Here is a 17,155-nt window from a genome sequence, read left to right as displayed (position 1 = left end):
CAATGGTGACTGTAATTATAAGTTTTGTCTTTCCCAGTGTTGTTAAACCTACAGAATTTGATATCAGAAGAGGTGTACCATCACGTGAGCAGCCATTCATATTTGTTTATAGCCTAAGGGCTCTTCAATATTCTTGTAAAATGCTGCGTCTATTATATCAATGGCCGTGACATTATTGAGTCTAAGACCTCATATAATATTTTTGTTTATGGAGCCACAAACGTCATTATCGTTTTCTGTACTTTTTTAACGGAAATAACCTCCAATCCCTCTGCTCTAACTCGCTCCATATTTGGAGTACACACACACGCCTTTACACACTCACTCCTTCGGTCACACACGTTCACTGGAGGTGGGGGCACGGATTAGCTCGGCTGCAGCAGACATTGTACGAGCGAAGGGGAGACCTTTCCACCGGCGGTGCGCGAGAACGCACGGACCCCTGGCAACACGGACAGCCTCGCGCTTCCCTGCCCGTTATAATATACAGTAAGTGCATGTATTGGTTTTTTTTTTGCCAGCACAAAACAGTCCTTATGCTTTGTATTTTGTTGCTATGTGGCAAAAATGGCTTTGAACTAAAGTACGCAGGAGAATGACGTTTATTTAAAAACCTTTGAAAATATTTAGTACTGTGACATTTGCACTGATTGTTATCTCAACATGTCTGTGATCGACTGGGTAAGACGTTCACTATGTGGTATTTGTCATGTCGATTAAAAATTATATTACTACTTTGAAGTCGCGCACGGGAAGCGGGGCGGTTGCGTGTGCGCTGTGAGTCCGAGCAAGGAGCGCTCTCGCCGGGGCTGGAGGAACTGCGCCACTCCGCCTCCTCTTGTCGCTTCTGGTAGACTTTGTCCGTTTCTTTTTAAACGTAAATTTAACAGTAACCTAATATTCGGTCAGTTATACTTTCTTTTAATAGACTGTCACTCGTCGTTGGTGTACTCACATCTGCTGAGTCAACATTGCTGCTGGAAAGGTTTTGATGTGAAAACACAATCGCGGAAGTCTAAGTATTAAGAGTTCAGCCGCTTTGAACCGCATAATCCACGGTAACACGTTTTATGCATTTAATGTCCTTTTCTTAACAATGGAGTGTAACCCTTACTAGTAAAAAAAAAAAAAAAAAAAAACTCGAAGTGTCGTCTACGTCTCAAAACCTAGCGTGCTGCCTACCTAGGCAGTATTTGTGGGCATCATATCGTGCAATTCCTAAAAAAAGAAAAAAAGAAAAAAAAAAAGGTTCCGAGCTGACTTCGAAGGCGCCTTTGATGCTCCAAAATGCTGTCTAGGTTGGGAGCTTACTGGGAGACACGACCATTGACTATATTCCGCTGTGATGTCACTCAGTTCATCTCGGCTGGTTATATAATGAGCTGTTGCTGTGTATATTTCATGTGTTTGCAGTGCTAGCACATTGACCGACATTCAATGCCGGGTTTTATACTATACTATACTATACTATACTATACTATACTATACTATACTATACTGTAATGATCTTACCATACACTATTCATCTCATAGCCTTGCCTTTGTTTTCAGTACTTGGCTCACATGACAGTTGCAGCACACACTATACAATATTGTACTATACAACAACATAATATACTTATAGTACATTTACAAGTCTGTTAATACTATACTATACGAGACTATACTACACTATAATGACTATACTACAATATAATGATTGTACTACACTATAATGACTACTACAATATAATGATTGTACTACACTATAATGATCTGTTCCATACACGTACTATTCATCTCATAGCCTTGACTTTGTATTCAGTTCTTGGCTCACATGACAGTTGCAGTAAAAATTATTCAATACTCTACTATACTATACTATACTATACTATACTATACAAAAACACAATATACTGTATAGCACATTTACAAGGCTACTTACTATACTATACTATACTATACTATACTATACTATACTATACTATACAATAATGATCTTACCATACACTATTCATCTCATAGCCTTGACTTTGTATTCAGTTCTTGGCTCACATGACAGTCGCAGCACATACTGTACAACACTGTACTACTACAACATACTATACTGTATAGTACATTTAAAAGTCTACTTATACTATGCTATAGTATACAAGACTATACTACACTATAATGATCTGTTCCATACACGTACTATTCATCTTATAGCCTAGGCTTTGAACTAAAGGAATGTTCAGGGTTCAATACAAGTTAAGCTCAATTGACAACATTTGTGGCATTTGTTCCATTTGTTGATTATCACAAAAAATTATTTCCACTCATCCTCCTTTTCTTTAAAAAAAAAAATCTGGGTTAAATTGGGTTAAATTGAGGCACTTAAAATGGAAGTGAAGTTAAAGGCAGACATATAAAGCTTACCATTTTATAAAAACATTTACTTTCATTCTTCTGTTAAAACTTGTGTATTATTCAAGCTGTAAAGTTGTTTAAAGTTTTACAGTTTTTTTAGGGTTCATTGACATTACATCATCATGGCAAAAGAGTTGTAAAAGTAGCTATAACTTTACACAGAAAAGGTAAATGATTTTATCACACTAAAATCATGTTTACACACATATTGTTTAAGTCTTGCAGCTATATTTTTTTAATCGGTGAGTATTTAAATGTTTACAGATTGGCTCCATTTACTTCCATTATAAGTGCTTCACTTTAAACCAATTTTTGTTTTTTCAAAGGAAAGGAGGGACAAGTCAAAATACATTTTTGTGGTAATCAATATTATACCACAAATGCTGCTGGTTGAACTTAACCTGTATTGAACCCGAATATTTCTTTAAGTTTATTTAGCATGTGTATGGTTTATGTCACAGTCGCAGCATATACTACACAATAATGTACAGTAGCATACTATACTATATAGTATACTGTGTAGTACTTTTACAAGTCTACTAATACTATACTTTACCATGCTATACTATATTTAATATTTTAGCTTTCACATTTCAATTTAAGTTCATTTTGTGTATATTTACAACTTATGCAACAGTTGCAGCAAAAGTGGAGCAAAAATACAATTGAATAGTACATACCACGGAGAAGCATAGAAAGGAAAGTAGTAATGGGAATGCTTTACAATAAGATTCCATTTGTAAACATTAGTTAACATGAACTAACAATGAAGAATGCTTATTAAGCATTTATTAATATTGGTTAATGTAAATTTCAACATGTGGTAATATATTTTTATAATCAAAAGTTGTATATGTTAACATGAATTAATTCACTATGAACTAACACCAATTAACAACGATTAATAAATGCTGTAAAATTATATTGTTAACTGGTCTTTCATGATACCTAATGCATTAACAAATGTTAACAAATGGAACCTTATTGTAAAGTCTAATGTAGTAATAAATTAACTAATTTACTGTGCAAAAAAAAAAAAAATGGGTTGTGTTGGATGTTGAAAGAGCAGCATGTTAAAGGCAGATTGTTTTCAGGGTCACTGTGCTTCAGTTTCAGCATGTTCTGCCAAGTATTGTTGCTGCATGCTTGTTTCTCATGCTTATTATTAGTGTATATTTCCAAGGATCCTGGATGATTAAGAAATCTTTGGGCTTTAAATGAAAATCCTATTCTTTCAGAGAGTTGCTGGATTAGTGTTTCCCCTTCTTCTGTACGGTTGTAAAACATTTAAAACCGTATGGGCTGCCCTTTACAACCTCGTACCTGGGGACTAGTTGTCTGCTCTGATTATGCAGTGAATGCTTTTTTTAGAGGGGTTTGTGTGGAAGGGAATTGCTCAGTGCTTTATAACTCAGCAAGCAAATCTGTTTTTGATGGCCCAAGTACCACTTACATTTAAATGCTAATGAGTAGTAATTAGGACACCAACTATGGCCTAATGACAAATGCTCTAGTGTGTCTGCTCATTTGATCAGTTTCACACACACACACACACGCACGCACGCACGCACATACACACACACACACACCTATTACTTTTGAAGTACCCGTTTTTGTTCTTGCTTCTCCTTTCTTTCTTTCTTGCATGGAACACAAAAGTAGATGTTGGGCAGTGTGTTAGTCTTTGTCAGTATTCACTTCTTTTTAGTGTTATTGAATGGCTGTAAATGATGACAGAATTTTCATTTTTGGGTGAATTATTCCTTTAAAACCACAACGAAGTCAGTGGGGAGTTAAGTTTGCTGTACCTAACTGAGCTTGTGACAGGTGCAGGCAAGGCTAAATTTACACGCTTGAGTTCCAGTGAAATATGGAGGGACACACCTCCACCTGCAGACACTGCTTACATAATACCTCTGTGATTGACAGGGACAGTATCAGCCAATGGGTGAATAGAGCCAGCTGGACCAGAAACTTGTTTAACATTGGCTGTGTCTCGTTTCGAAGGATGCGTCCTCCGGAGGTCACATTTGATGGCCGCATTCGTCATCGAGGCTGTCTTGTTTCAGAAAAGCGAGTAGGACACTTTGAATGCAGCCTTCTTTAACAGGAATTAATTAAGTATATACTATGTATCTTTATATTAATATATAATTCAAATAAAGTATTAGACTAAAAGTAAACCTGTCAAATCTATTTTCTTTTCTCTTTACATCATTATAACTCTCCTAAAATGTACCTCATACATTCCCTTCCAAAGGGACTTTGTTCCCTTCTCACTCAAAGCACTCGCGCTTGTTAAAGTGTGGCGTGCTGTCATAGCAACCATGTTACGTTCCATTTCCGTTTGTCCTATGAAGGACGTCTCATTTAAATGAGGCTTGTTTAAATAAGGATGTTCAGTATACTGCAGCCTTCAAAGCACGTATCCTACCTAGCATGCAGCCTTCCAAACGAGACACAGCCATTGAAGGTGTGGAGCCAGAGTCAAACTGATTAAACCATTTGTTGGAAAATGAGTGTCAAGATAGGCAAGATAGGGATGGGTCACAATTATGAATGGAAATCGTTAGGAATTTACAGGAACATTTATATTATTATTATTATGATTATATTATTATTAGGGCTGTCAATTGATAATTAATTACATGGTACGCTGATTAATTAATCAAATTAATCTCAATGAATCACATATATAAATATTTGCTGAGAAAGCCCTTAAAATAACAACAATTCAATATTTATTAGGTATATTTAAACACACACACACACACACACACACACACACACACACACACACACACACACACACACACACACACACACACACACACATTAAAATGCATTATTTTATTGTGGCAGATGAGTAATACATTCATAAGACGGTACAAAAAGTGGCTTAAGAATCCAATATATTGTTTAATTGCATATTATTGAACATAAGCTAATCATTGACTAGTTCACAGCAATCCATTTTGCTAATTAATTTGTTAATCTGTCCGAAAGTTATCATGAGGGCTTTTCTAAGGATGCGTCAATGCACACCTGCATCAGATAGACACTTTTGGAGCATCTTACTTTGGTTTCATTGCGTCATAAGCCGTTTTTAGGTTGCTTTGCCAAGTTAAATGTTGTTTAAAAGGTAGAAAACTTCTGATGGATTTGTGCTCCATCAAGCTGTGTCTGAACGCAAAAATGTATTCTCATCTTGTGCTGTCTGTTCTCGGTGAGTGTGGTTTGTTTTCAGGATAAGCTGCACATTACCTATACAGTTGGAGCCTATACTGCCTCCTGGAGAAAACAGGTGGTATTTCAAGCTTGAATTGTTCTGGTATTAGGTGATATTTTAAAGTGTTGTTTTTTTATATAATTAATCACACTGAATCAGTAGCCCTAATTTAATAATAATACAATTATTTCACTGATTACAACAAAACTCATGTGTATCTTTAACTGCACATTGTAATAAGAACAACCAGTTAGTAACTGCACTGCCTGTTTGAAGTCTCACAGGTCTGAAGTGCAACATTAAATAAACAAAGTAAAATTTCCAACTGTGTTATGTAGCCTAATGTTGTATTTCATGCAGTTTAAAGTAAATTGCATTTCTAGTTGGATATCCATTACTTGCTCATCAATATAAGAATAATTCAGTAACTCCTCTGAGTGATGTATAGTGTTTTTGATTCATTATAAAGAAGCGGTTCATAAGAGTAATTTGTTCGGGAATCGACCTACACTGGACGCGCTGTATGTTTTGCGATGTAGATTCAAAAGAACCAGCTAATTAGAGTAATTTGTTCAGGACTCAGACTACACTGGGCACACTGTGTTTCATGCTCAGTAGGCAGCACATCTGCTTTTGAAATTTGCTGCAGTAAAGAGTGTTTTAGTGCAGTAATCGGCCTGCGTTGGCGGAAAATTGCACGTGGGAGAATCTTTAACTGAATTGATAATCTTGGAAATCAAATGGTTGTTGCTTTGTTGTTTCCTTAACTTTCCATATAAACTCCAATGTTGTATTTTGGATTGTGCTGTGAGTTTCTGTATAAAAGTGCTTCATTTGATAAAGATAATATTATGTTGAAAAGTAATTGTAATATTTTTATTTGATTAAAGTTTTAAATTAATTTATTTAGACACAATTTTAATGATAAAATTGAAGTAAACTGATGATATGGTATCAGGTATCAGTATCGGCGAGTACTGAAAAGGCAATCTATCTGGCAAATAAATATTTCATAAATAATAAAACAGTACAATTCTTTAAAAAAGCACTTCACTTTTGAACATTCTTACAAAAAAAAAAAAAAAAGGGCCAGTAAGATATCTGATTGGCTGGTAAATTGTTTCATATGCCAACCACCTTGGCTGGTGGGCTAGAAAGTTAATTTCGGACCCTGACTGCTTTCTGCAAAAACCCTGGAATAAACCGTTTTCTTAAGTGTATGTAAACATGGTCAGCGTCAAAGGTTCACAGTAGGGAGAGTGTATGGAGAGGGAAGGAGGAGAGGAAGGAGATGGGGATCGAATAAGCAATGCTGTTTCCAGACCTTTATAGCTTTTTCTTTCATCTCGGCTCTATTCATTTGCTCTCCCTCCATGGGCGCAGTACACATCCCTAACCTGCTTTTGTACTCCAGCGCTCAAGAGCTTTTTTTAGAAATAAATAAATAAAAAATTATATAGACATGAAAAACATTCCTTTCTCCAGTGAGTGGATGTCAGCATGCAGACTGCTCATCTTCCGTTAGACTCCCTGTGATGGCTTTATGCAAGGGCTGAATCGAAGCTTTCTTTTATCACAGAACAATGCAATGATCATGAACGTGTTTGAAACTGTTCATTGTTCAGCAGATGAGTTTTATTCTCAGACTGCTTTCGGGTTCACTTTCCCACTTCTAAAATTGTGGTGCTTCAGCATCATCAATAAATCTCTCCATCCACCTAAAAACAGTTAATTCAATAAATTTTTTGCCTCAGTTAAAAATAAAGCAATTACACGAATAAATCACATTCACACCTCCAGAATTCAAGTCATATCCGACTCTACAGTGCTGTATTAGCTCAGAAAGTAACATACATGTATGTGACTTACAGAGCCATTTTGAAGTCTTTTAAAGTCCATGTGATGAGGAGAAGGGCGGGGCTGGGGCCGGGGCGTGACAACACACCCCAGGAGAGGGATAAATGCAGCGGGATTAGGCAGTTTGAGAGAGAGAGCCACACGCAGCTGCTGTGTGTGCATTTGTGTTGTGTGTCTTTTTGTTTTATTAAATATTACTCTAGCTGATTAGCCTGATTGGGGGCCGGGCATGCGTAGTCATGGCCCGGCCCTCCTTGTCACAGTCCAGAATAATGGGCTCATGCCTTCAAGCAGAGTGGAAATATTGTTATTATCTGTTGCATGCACATACTGCAAATAACCAAGCAAAGTCATAATTACAATTATATGCCTCTTTTCACAGATGTAATTTAAATCTTTGGTGTCCCCAGAATGTGTCTGTGAAGTTTCAGCTCAAAATACCTTACAGATAATTTATTATACCATGTTGAAAATGCAAATTTTTGGGCTGGAATAAAAACGAGCTGTTTTTGTGTGTGTGTCTTTAAATGCAAATGAGCTGGTGCTCCCCGCCCTGTATCCAGAATAGGGCGGAGTTTGACATCTCTGCTTCGTGTAACTAGACATCATAAGAAATATGACTGACAGCAGAAATAGTGGTGTTCAGCCCAATATGTTTGAACCAGAGTCAGACACTGATGAGGGAGAGACTCCGTCAGAAGCAACAACTTTGAGAATGAACCAGGAATTTTCTGAATGGTTATTTGATACATTTATTTGTTTGTTGCAGAGTTTTATCAGCATTTTTGCAACGATGGATGGGCAATACACACACACACACACAAATACTGTTGCAACGTTTGCTATGCAGTATAACGAAACAACACACGCAAACAGACATGTCCGTCTTGCATACCTCATGGTCAGGGCCTGTACAAAGTGATGTCACTCTGTACAGAATCTGCGAACGGCTTGTTGACAGTACTTATGATTAATGGGGATAAAAAAAAGGATTGAGTGGATTTTTATCATTGCAGGGTGGTTGTGTACACATACTGCCAACACACATTTATGTTTAAACTCCAGGTAAAAGTGAATATTGCAAAATAGGTCCCCTTTAAGAGCTGTGATTTCAGAAGTGCCAACACCAAAAAATGACAGAAGACAATTCTACAGTATAGATGGAAGTGATTGATTTGCAATTACCAGGGCTGTATTTCAGTAATATTAAAGTGTTGCGGACGACAGCTCTTTAGTCAACTAATGTACAGCTGATGACTCACACTTCACAATTTTTTGTTTTATTATATCTACTGATGCACTGATACCACTTTTTCTCTTCTGATCCCGACATCGCAAATCTCAGTTTCGGACGATACCGATCCTGATCTGATACCAGTGTTGTTTTTTTGCATAATCAGTTTAGAATATATTTACATTATTGTGTGGAAATAATTGGGTGTGTTTGTAAAGAAACACAAACCTCTAACTACACATTATTTCAATATAAATGTATAGCTTATTAAGAAAAACTTTATTGTTAACTAGTATACTGGATAATGTAGCTGCAAAATTAGCAGAAGTCATTAGCAGAAATGATGCCATTTTAAAAATAAGTCTAAAAATAAGCTTGCGCGTGTGTGTGTGTGTGTGTAAACAGAGCTGTGCCGCTCAATAACGCGCTGGAGCTGCTTGTGCATTTTATATATTTACTTATTAAACACAGCCTTTTGTGATTCACTCAGCTATCGCACGTCTTCAAGTGGCCTTGAATAAAATGCACGAGTCATATGAACTACTTTAAAGAACCAATAAAACACAGTTAATGTCATTTTTTGAGCTTGACAGTAACAAACATGACTAACACACAGTATCGGATTTGGATCGGGCTTGTCGGGCCAATACCAGATTCGTTTAAAAACCTCAGTATCGGTGCCAATACCGATCCAGGTATCGAATCGGTGCATCCCTAATTATATCATGCATAAATAAATCATATAGACATTATAAAAGTGATGCAAGCAAATTCAGTTGTGCTTATTCACTGTACAAAATCTTATCGGGCCACCCATTGTTTACTTATTTTGTTTTGGCTACTTCTGTATTTTATTTCTGACTTTAATGCATTATCGTAATACTGAATGCCTAAATCGGAAGAAACAGCTTAATAGGGGAACTTGAAAGCAGTATCTGTGCTTGTCAGTCAACTTATCTGAGGCTTTATTGTGAAGATTTGCCCGAGTCAGATATAGAGGAAATCGATGCCTGAAGTCTTGAATGGCAGAGTGTGAATAGTGGAGCGGCTCTGTGTCAGTGTGGGGGATTGATGACCCCTCTATAGGCCGCTGTCCTCCTTTGGTGTGGATATCAGTATGCTGGCTACTCCCTCTAGGCATATCCAGACAGCAGATCTACTATTGATGCCACTCTTTCACCATGAAAGTAACAAAGAACTGCAAAGCTCTGTGCTCATGTGCTGCTGGTTTGGAACAGGGTAAAAAAACTCTTAAAGACAGTCGAGGAAGAGTCTTGTTACTGAAATCCGTAAGTAGCACCCTTCGTTGTCTTTTATGCAGTTAATCAATGATAGAAAAGATGATGGTTGTTTGTAGAACAGCCCTATGGAAATTGTCAGTCTGAAATCGTCATGGTTACTGTTGTAACCTCTGTTATTCGAGGGAAGGAATGAGACGTTGTGTTGAATGAAGTGACACAAGGGGTCTTTCTGGGATGCCAAACGTACCTCTGAACCTGAGAAAAGGCCAGTGTCAGGTTGGCAGAGAGAATTTGCATGCCCCGCCCCAAACATACGGGTATAAAGGGAAGCGGAGCAGCAAGTGCCAGTCAGGATTTTGCACTGAGGAGCCGAAAATAAGGTACGGCCATTTACAGTGGTAGGTCTAGTGCTGTGGCAGGAGGGACACAACATCGGGGAACGGAGGTTACAACAGTAACCATGACGTTCCCCTTCTGTCACTCACTCGACGTTGTGTCGAATGAAGTGACACAAGGTGTCCCATATAAAAACTCCACGCACTGACCATGTTACGTGAACTACCGAGACAGGTGCAAGCAGGCTACTGCGTGCTAGAGGCAACTGTGTCGGCTGCACGTAGCCCTCCCCAAAACGCCCCCAAAGAGGCGTTACATACAGACATTAGGGACAAAACACGGGATTGGACCGATTCAACCCTGAGATTGTAAAATCTGGCAAAGGTATTGGGTGTTGCCCAGCCCGCTGCTCTGCAGATGTCTGCTAAGGAGGTGCCAGGGCCAGTGCCCACGAGGATGCCATACTTTTCGTAGAGTGTGCTCGAACCCGCAAGGGGGCGGGCACGGCCTGGGTGTGATAAGCTAAGGAAATAAAATCAACGACCCAGTGAACTAACCTCTGTTTGGAGACGCCGTTCCATTTCTGCCATTCTCAGAACATCTGCTCAGAACATCTAGAGGTCCAAATAGATACGCAAAGCACATACCGGACACAGCAACGAGAAGGCTAGGTCTGCCTCCTCCCGAGGCAGCTTGCTTGCAGGCTCACGACCTGGTCCCTGAAGGGGTTTGTAGGAACCTTGTGCACGTAGCCCGGTCGCGGCCTCAGGATAACGTGAGAATGTGCCGGACGGAACTCCAGGCAGGTGTCGCTGACAGAGAAACGCGATCAGGAGTGCCATCTTCAGGGCGAGGGCCTTGAGCTCAACTGAATCAAGCTGCTTGAAGGGGATCTCTGAAGGCCCTAGAGGACCACAGAGAGATCCCAGGAGGGGAACAGGCTAGGCCGGGGAGGGTTCAGTCTCCGGGCGCCTTTCAGGAACCTGATAATCAAGTCATGCTTACCTACGGACTTGCCATCTACTGCGTCATGGTAGGCTGCGATAGCAGCTACATACACCTTCAAGGTGGAGGGGGACAGCCTCCCCTCCAGCCTCTCCTGCAGGAATGAAAGCACTGACCGAACTGCACACCTCTGCGGGTCTTCGGCTCGAGAAGAAAACCAATTCACGAACAAGCGCCACTTTAGGGCGTTAAGTTGCCTGGTGGAGAGACCGCTGGCTTGGTTTGTCGTGTCTACGATCATGTCTGGAAGAAGTGCTTATCGCCAGTAGAGGTGAGTGGAACAGTGGTGAACTCAGCTTGCTGTTGCACAACCGTTCGGCTCCGAAGAAAAATTCTGAATGGCACTCGCTGCCCCGCTTCCCCTTTATACTCGTATGTCCGGGGCGGGGTCTGCCATCTTGACATTGGCCTTTTCACAGGTTCAGAGGTACGTTTGGCATCCCAGGAAGACCCCTTATGTCACTTCATTCGACACAACGTCGAGTGAGTGACAGAAGGGGAAACTAATTTACAATATTTTTGGGGTGTAAAGTTTAAAATTTCTCGTAGTTCGTTTTGGATCACGGTTACAGGGTTATGTTTTCGGTATGGTTTGATAATTTCTATGTTCAGAAAAACTATTATTCTGCAAAATCTAAAGTAACTCTATTTGGTAAAACACTTCATCAGGTTTCCCCATGTGAAAAATCCCAATGGTTTTACTACCTTAACCACAGTTTAACCATGGTATCTGTAGTAAAAAATAGTGAACAAAAAATTAACCATGCTTACTACAATACTATAGTAAAACCAAGGTTGCTATATAGATACTACAGTATTACTGTTGTAAAACCATGGTTAATTGTATCAAAACCATGGTTTCTGCCATGTGTTCTGTCATGGATACTATTAGGGGTGTAAATTGGCAGTTTCATCACAATACGATCTTGTATCGTTTCTCATAGCCAGCAATCCAATGTTTGCAGATACCTCAAAATCTGCCAGGATACCATTTTCATTTGATTTCTTTTTTTGGGGCCTGTGATCGATATTACAATATTATGTGTCTATTCTGCATAATAAATGGCCTTTTATGCAACCAAAATATAATTAAAATATTTTGTTGAGCTCTCTGAAAAGTGCAAATCCAGTATCCACATTGGGGCATCCACAAAAAAATAAGGTACTTTAGTTAATATAGAAAATAAAAAAATAATATAAAAAATAGTCATACAGTCACATACAATTGATCATCAATCATTTAATGACAGCTGATTGCCTTGTGGAATTAGGTAAACACTACTGCGACAATTTGTCATCACTACAACAGTCAAGCAAGTCTTTAGCCATTATTTGCTGTCTCCGTTTTTTCTTAGCTACAACTTGGCTGTATTGAAACATTATTTTATACTTTATTGTGATAAATGTTAGTAAGGGTGTTGCTGTGAAAAGTCTTTTAATTGATGTGTGTGCAGAGCAGGTGTTTTCTCTTTACATTTTCAGTGCTGTACAGAATATCAGGGCTCTTTAAAAATTTGACATAGTTGAATTGTTCCAAAGTGCTTTAAAAGTGAAAATTCTCATGCAGAATTCAAATGTGTCACATGCACCATGATATTGAGGGAAGCATATTTAGCGCTTATAGAACAAGATGGATATCATATGGTTACTGCATCGCATGACGGAAATTAGTACGGACATGGCTGACATTAGAGAGTTAAAAATAAAGGTGCATCTTCAAAAAAATATACATCGATCTTTATGTTTTCACGTTTTATCGATGACTTTTAGCGATCATCATTGGTTAATTGATCGATGCATCAATCCAGATCGATGATTGGGTGTCAGATTGACACCCCTAGATACTGTATTCATGGTTACTACAATATTACTACAATAAAACCATGGTTAATTCTCGTTAGGGTCCTTACCTTAAAATAAATTATCTAATTACTAAATCAACATTATTATGCTACATGCATCAACATAAATTGCACTTCAAACTCAACATATATTCAACATTTGGTAGCTGTACATCACTATAGAAGGAAAAATGTTGCTATTAATATGGATACGAGAAGGGATGTTGTAATGTGGCTCGACAACAGTGTAGTGCAACAAATCGAAGGCAATGGACACCCCAATCGCTTTAGTTATTGTTTTATGTCTGTCTGAATTAGCATTTAGTGCCTGCTTTAAAACAGAAGAGAGGGTGAAGTTTCGGCTCACCTGCTGCTCAGTGTGCACCGTATGCAATCTATCCCAGGGTGATGTCGGCATAAATAGTTAATTGTGTCATTGTATTTACCAGTATACGGCAATCGTGTTGAACAATGTCTGCAAACAGTGCCTGTTTTGTCAGCGTTTTTGACCTCCGCTGTTGTAATTGCTACATTTACACAGATGGGAAACTTGAATGACGCAGGGGGCTTCTCTATATGCGGATTGTTTTCTCTGCTTGTTATTTTTAACTACACACCAACGCCTTCAGAACTGGGATATCATTTCAACAGTTAATTGGAAAGCTACTGTCTGTAGAAAGTTGACCCATGTATCTACAGAGCCATACTTGTGCATTAGCAGAGGTTGAAATTGTGCCTGTATATTTGAAGCTTTGTTTTCTTCACCAAACCACATGCTTCAGATGCATTGTTAGACTTGAGATAAACTTTGGTGCAAATGTTTACCGAAATGTGTGTGGCAAACTGTACAGTTTTGTTTTTACCGGGAACCGTTACACCCCTACAATAGATATTGCAAAAGTAAGACAATTATTGAGGCAGTGTACAAAGCTAGGCCTTTGTATGCTTGATGTTAGTGTACATTCATGTCTCTCAACCTTTTTATCACAGCAGTTGGCCTTCATTTATATTAAATGGTATTCACAGTTAAATTTGGCTCTGGAATTACCTTCCTTGTAATGAGGAACTTGGAAAAACATGAAAAAACCGGCCACCTATATTTAGCTAAACTTCATACTGCCAGTCTCATATTTCACATATGTTAAAATTCTTTTAGTATTCTAATGTGAGGAAATAATGTGTTTGTATATCAGTTTTTATAAAGCTGAATATTTGATCTCTTCTCTTGCTTCAATAGAAAGACTAGTGCAAAACTAAAAGCCAAACTAAAGTCTCTTTGTTTCTTTCGTTCTTTCGTTCTGAAATTTTAAATGTATTACATTATAAAAAAGCAATTATTTTGCTTGTTTTGGACTTGTTTTGCAAATACTTATAAACATAGGGGAGCTGGAACCATTTGATCAGTATATTTAAGCTTTAGTGACCATTCTTGTGGTGGCAGGATGCCGTATTCTTGATGCAACTGCCTAAATAGGACCACCAGGTTCTTAATGCTGGATGGTGAGCATGGCGTGTGTACGTGTCCTTCTTGCCAGGTGAGAGTGATGAATTGGGACCTGCCAAGCAGCACAGGTCAGCACAAAGGAGGATACGCACAGAGAGAGGAATTCAATTACAGGAAAACTGCATGGATACAAACAATCTGTGTAATACAGAAACCCACCCTTACCACTGTTATTTTTGGCATGAAATAGTCTTTCCTGTATTGTGCATGCTTTATTAGTTAGATGACAGGCATTACCCAGGGCCGGCTCAAATCGTGAGCTTGCAAAAAGTACCTCTGAGTACCATAGTGTTACCTGGAGATTTTTGTACATTGTACCATGGTATTGGTTATATTACAAGCTCAACCCACTCTTGGAACCCCTGCCCTCTCTCTTACAGTGGGTACAGTACAGTGCCAGTACCAAGGTACTGTGATTGTGTCGAATGTTAATACCATGGTATATGAGTGGTGCAATGTCCAAAAAACCTAGGTTAACAGAGTAACTTGGTGCTTATTAGTACATTTTTGCTACTGCCATCTATACAGCCCACACATGGAGACCTACACTACCGGTCAAATGTTTTGAAACACTTGACTGAAATGTTTCTCATGATCTTAAAAATCTTTTGATCTGAAGGCGGATGCTTAAATATTTTAAATTTGTTTTGTAGACAAAAATATAATTGTGCCACCATAATAATTTATTTCATTACAAAACAAAAATGTTATAAATAAATAAAAAATGTTTTTGAAATTGATGACTTGGACCACATAATAGAGAAAAGCAGCCAATAAGTGCCCAACATAGATGGGAACTCCTTAAATACTGTTTAAAACGCATCCCAGGGATATCTCAAGAAGTTGGTTGAGAAAACGTCAAGAGTACCTCTCTTCTTCTGACAAATTCTAAAATATAAATTCTAGAGATGCTAAAATGTAAAACAGTTTTGATTTATTTTGGATTTTGTTTAGTCTCAACATAATTCCCATAGTTCCATTTATGTTATTCCTTAGTTTTTATTACTTTACTATTATTCTAAAATGTGAAGAAAAAAAATTATGTGTGTTTCAAAACATATAGTGTATGTCCCACCTAACGTTTTAAAGCTGGAACCTGGCCTGACAGTCCCTAGTAAGCACTCACTTTAGCTATCCTGTGTTATAGAACATAACATTTGTGGAAAGTACACAAAGTTTTGGGGCAGGATGCAGGGACTTTACTACAGTTACAGTAGGTTGAAGGAATTTCCTGAAATTAAGGTTGGCCTTGAACAGACGAAGTGTGGTTTTGACAAAGGGGAGACACACCAGAGAGAAAGCAGGCTGACACAATCTCTGATGTCATACGAGCGATGGAGACTTGCCAGTGTTTAGTGGGAAAGACACTCCCCTCCTCTCGTGAAGTTATCCTGCAAAATCTTTCCAGAGAAGCTCTCTGAGGAGGCAGCCAGACAAGCATTCCTTGCTCTTACACCGCCTAGTTTTTTCTTTTTTAGATTAGTCCCTCCAACAATATGTGTTTGAGCCTGCCAAAGCACTTAAAACCTCAATTCAACGTTGGCACATTAAGAACAATTCACTGTGGAAGCATTTTACAGCATACTCAAAGCATTTTGGAGGAGATCATAGATCTCATGAATCTTATTAAATTAATGTTAGTCTTAACATTAAAGTATAGTTGGCATGTTTTACAATGGTGTATATATACAGTTAAAGCCAGAAGTTTACATACACTTAGGTTGAAGTCATTAAATCTCTATTTTAACCATCCACAGATTTAATATTAGAAACTATAGTTTTGGTAAGTTGTTTAGGACATCTACTTTGTGCATGACACAAGTATTTCTTCCAACAATTGTTTACAGACAGATTGTTTAACTTTTATTTGACTATATCACAACTCAAGTGGGTCAAATATTTACATACACTAAGTTAAATGTCCCTTTAAGCAGCTTGGAAAATTCCAGAAACTGATGTCATGCCTTTAGACAATTAGCCAATTAGCTTCTGATAGGAGGTGTACTGAATTGGAGGTGTACCTGTGGAGGTATTTTAAGGCCTACCTTCAAACTCTTTACTTGATATCGTGGGAAAATCAAAACAAATCAGATAAGATCTCAGAAACAAAAATTGTGGACCCCAACAAGTCTGGTTCATCCTTGGGAGCATTTTCCAAACATCTGAATGCACCACGTTCATCTGTATAAACAATAGTATGCAAGTATAAACAACATGGGACCACGCAGCCATCATACTGCTCTGGAAGGAGATGCATTCTGTCTCCTTGAGATGAACATAGTGCAAATAAATCCCAGAACAACAGCAAAAGACCTTGTGAAGATGCTGGATGAAACAGGTAGACAAGTATCCACAGTCCTATATTGATATTACCCAAAAGGCTGCTCATCAAGGAAGAAGTCAATGCTCCAAAACAGCCATAAAAAGCCAGACTACAGTTTGCATGTGCACATGGGGACAAAGATCTTACCTCTGGAGCAATTCCCTCTGATGAAAAAAAAAATTGAAATTTTTGGCCAT

At 38.3% G+C, this 17,155-nt stretch overlaps 1 protein-coding gene across 1 annotated transcript in view; it reads left to right on the top strand.

Annotated features, from left to right (window-relative positions):
* The first annotated feature begins 354 nt into the window (after positions 1-354).
* The window catches only part of LOC127619638 (ataxin-1-like), a 134,594-nt gene continuing 117,793 nt past the window's right edge, over positions 355-17,155 (top strand). Inside the window, exon 1 of the mRNA XM_052092568.1 lies at positions 355-489. The gene's annotated coding sequence lies outside the window, so the exon portion shown is untranslated. The remainder of the gene's footprint in view (positions 490-17,155) is intronic.

The sequence above is a fragment of the Xyrauchen texanus genome, chromosome 26 (assembly GCF_025860055.1).
Source record: "Xyrauchen texanus isolate HMW12.3.18 chromosome 26, RBS_HiC_50CHRs, whole genome shotgun sequence".
NCBI lineage: Eukaryota > Metazoa > Chordata > Actinopteri > Cypriniformes > Catostomidae > Xyrauchen > Xyrauchen texanus.
Note: the sequence above shows the minus strand (reverse complement) of the source record. Positions and strands in the feature narration are given on the sequence as shown.